A 3,819-nucleotide genomic window follows, 5' to 3' on the forward strand; every position below is an offset into this window, starting at 1 on the left:
CGCGTTGCACGGGAGAATGTGAAAAGTGTTCATATGTAGTAAAAACCTGAGAAATCCGTCCGTTTTCATCATTTGTTATCGAATCGACTTGAAGCCAGATCGTCACATTGGCCGCACATCAGTCTGAAATGGTTACATTTATCGTCTGCAAAGCTATGTCGCGTGCTGCGGTGTGCGGAGACACTAAAAGCACCATAGTAGAACATAGATGAAGCTTCTAAGTTGATGAAATAGCCAGTAAGATGTAGTACAATTCAAGTTTTAGGTATCGATTATTGACTTTTTAGCCGGCTTCGGTGCCTTGGCGATGAACTAGGACCATACGATTTTGCATGAAGGGAGGACTAGCAGCCGCGTTTCACGGGAGACTGTGGAAAGTGTTCATTAGTAGTAAAAACCTGAGAAATACGTGCGTTTTCGTCATTTGTTATTGAACCGACTTAAAGCCAGATCGTCACATTGGCCGCTCTTTGCTCTGAAACTGTTACATTTATCGTCTGCAAAGCTATGTCGGGTACTGTGGCATTAGGAGACACAAAAAGCACCATATTAGACCACAGAAGAAGCTACTAAGTTGATGTAATAGCCAGTAAGAAGTAGTACAATTCAAGTTTTATTTATGGATTATTGACTTTTTACCCTTCTTTGTTGCCTTCGACATGAGCTAGGAACTTAAGATTTTGCATGAAAGGAGGATTAGCGGCCGCGTTGCACGGGAGAATGTGAAAAGTGTTCATATGTAGTAAAAACCTGAGAAATCCGTACGTTTTCGTCATTTGTTATCCAATCGACTTAAGGCCAGATCGTCACACTGGCCGCTCTTCTCTCTCAAGCGGTTATATTTATCGTCTGAAAAGCTATTTCGCGTGATGCGGTATGCGGAGACATTAAAAGCTCCATAGTAGAACACAGGTGAAGCTTCTAAGTTGATGTAGTAGATAGTAAGAAGTAGTACAATTCAACTTTTAGTTATCGATTATTGACTTTTTAGCCGCTTTAGTGCCTTGCACATGAGCTAGGACCTTAACATTTTGCATGAAAGGTGGACTAGCACCCGCGTAGAGCGGAAAATGTGAAAAGTGTTCATATGTACTATAAACCTGAGAAATCCGTACGTTTTCGTCATTTGTTATCGAATCGACTTGAAGCCATATCGTCACATTGGCCGCTCTTCCATATGAAACGGTTACATTTATCGTCTGCAAAGCTATGTCGCGTGCTGCGGTATGCAGAGACACTAAAAGCACCATAGTAGAACAGAGATGAAGCTTCCAATTTGATGTAATAACCCATAAGATGTAGTACAATTCAAGTTTTAGTTATCGATTATTGACTTTTCACCCATTTTTGGTGCCTTGCACATGAGCTAGGACATGAAGATTTTGTATGAAAGGAGGACTAGCAGCCGCGTTGCACGTGAGAATGTGAAAAGTGATCATATGTAGTAAAAACCTGAGAAATTCGTCCGTTTCGTCATTTGTTATCGAATCGACTTAAAGTCAGATCGTCACATCCGCCGCCCTTCTCTCTGATACTGTTACATTTATCGTCTGCATAGCTATACCGCGCGCTGGGGTATGCAGAGACACTAAAAGCATTATAGTAGAACACAGCTGAATCTTCAAATTTGATGTAACAGCCAGTAAGAAGTAGTAAAATTCAAGTTTCAGTTATCGATTATTGTCTTCTTAGCAGGTTTTGGTGCCTTGGACATGGGCTAGGACCTTAAGATTTTGCATGATAGTAGGACTAGCAGCCGCGTTGCATGGGTGAGTGTGAAAAGTGTTCATATGTAGTAAAAACCAGAGAAATCCGTCCGTTTTCGTCATTTGTTATCGAATCGACTTAAAGCCAGATCGTCACATTGGTCGCTCTTCTCTCTGAAACTGTTACATTTATCGCCTGCAAAGCTACGCCGCTTGCTGCGGTATGCGGAGACACTAAAACCACCATGGTAGAACACAGATGTAGTTTCGAAGTTGATGTAAAAGCCAGTAAGAAGTAGTACAATTCAAGTTTAGTTATCGATTATTGAATTTTTACCCTTCTTTGGTGTCTTGGACATGAGCTAGTACCTTAAGATTTTTCCAGAAGGGGGGACTAGCACCCGCGTTGCACGGGAGAATGTGATAAGTGTTCATATGTAGTATAAACCAGAGAAATCCGTCCGTTTTCGTCATTTTTTATCGAATCGACTTAAAGCCATATCGTCACATTGGCCGCTCTTCTCTCTGAAACGGTTACATTTATCGTCGGCAAGTTATGTCGCGTGCTGCGGTATACGGAGACACTAAAACACCATAGTAGAACACAGATGAAGCTTCTAAGTTGATGTAATAGCCAGTAAGAAGTAGTACAATTCAAGTTTTAGTTATCGATTATTGACTTTTTACCATTCTTTGGTGCCTTGGACATGAGCTTTGACCTTAAGATTTTACATGAAAGGAGGACCAACAGCCGCGTTGCACGGGAGAATGTGAAAAGTGTTCATATGTAGTATAAACCAGAGAAATCCGTCCGTTTTCGTCATTTGCTATAGAATCGACTTAAAGCCAGATCGTAACATTAGCCGCTCTTCTCTCTGAAACAGTTATATTTATCGTCTGCAAAGCTATGTCGCGTGCTGCGGTATGCGGAGGCACTAAAAGCGCCATAGTAGAACACAGGTGAAGCTTCTATGATGATGTAATTGCCAGTAAGATTTAGTACAATTCAAGTTTTAATTATCGATTATTGACATATTACCATTCTTTGGTGCCTTGGACATGAGGTAGGACCTTAAGCTTTTACATGATAGGAGGACTAGCTGCCGAGTTTCACGGGAGAATGTGAAAAGTGTTCATATGTAGTAAAAACCTGAGAAATCCGTCCGTTTTCTTCATTTGTTATCGAATCGACTTAAAGATATATCGTCACATTGGCCGCTCTTCTCTCAGAAACGGTTGCATTTATCATCTGCAAAGCTATGTCTCGTGCTGCGGTATGTGGAGACACTCAAAGCACCATAGTAGATCACGCATGAAGCTTCTAAGTTGAAGTAATAACCAGTAAGAAGTAGTACAATTCAAGATTTAGTTATCGATTATTGACTATTTACCCTTCTTTGGTGCCTTGGACGTGAGCTAGGTCCAAAAGATTTTGCATGAAAGGAAGACCAGCAGCCGCGTTGCACGGGAGAATGTGAAAAGTGTTCATATGTAGTAAAAACCTTTGAAATCCGTCCGCTTTCGTCATTTGTTATCGAATCGACTTAAAGCCAGATCGTCACATTGGCCGCTCTTCTCTCTGAAACGCTTACACTTATCGTCTGCAAAGCTATGTCGCGTGTTACGGTATGCAGAGACACTAAAAGCACCATAGTAGAACACAGATGAAGCTTCAAAGTTGATGTAATAGCACGTAAGAAGTAGTACAATTCAAGTTTTATATATCGATTATTGACTCTTTACACTTCTTTGGTGCCTTGGACATGAGGTAGGACCTTAAGTTTATGCATGAAACGAGAACTAGAAGCCGCGTTTCACGGGAGGATGTGAAAAGTGTTCATATGTAGTATAAACCAGAGAAATCCGTAAGTTTTCGTCATTTGTTATAGAATCGACTTAAAGCCAGATCGTAATATTAGCCGCCCTTCTCTCTGAAACGGTTACATTTATCGTCTACAAAGCTATGTCGCGTTCTGCGGTATGTGGAGGCACTAAAAGCGCCATAGTAGAACACAGATGAAGCTTCTGTGATGATCTAATAGCCAGTAAGTTTTAGTACAATTCAAGATTTAGTTATCGATTATTGACTATTTACCCTTCTTTGGTGCCTTGG

The sequence above is a fragment of the Schistocerca gregaria genome, unplaced genomic scaffold (assembly GCF_023897955.1).
Source record: "Schistocerca gregaria isolate iqSchGreg1 unplaced genomic scaffold, iqSchGreg1.2 ptg000257l, whole genome shotgun sequence".
Lineage (NCBI taxonomy): Eukaryota > Metazoa > Arthropoda > Insecta > Orthoptera > Acrididae > Schistocerca > Schistocerca gregaria.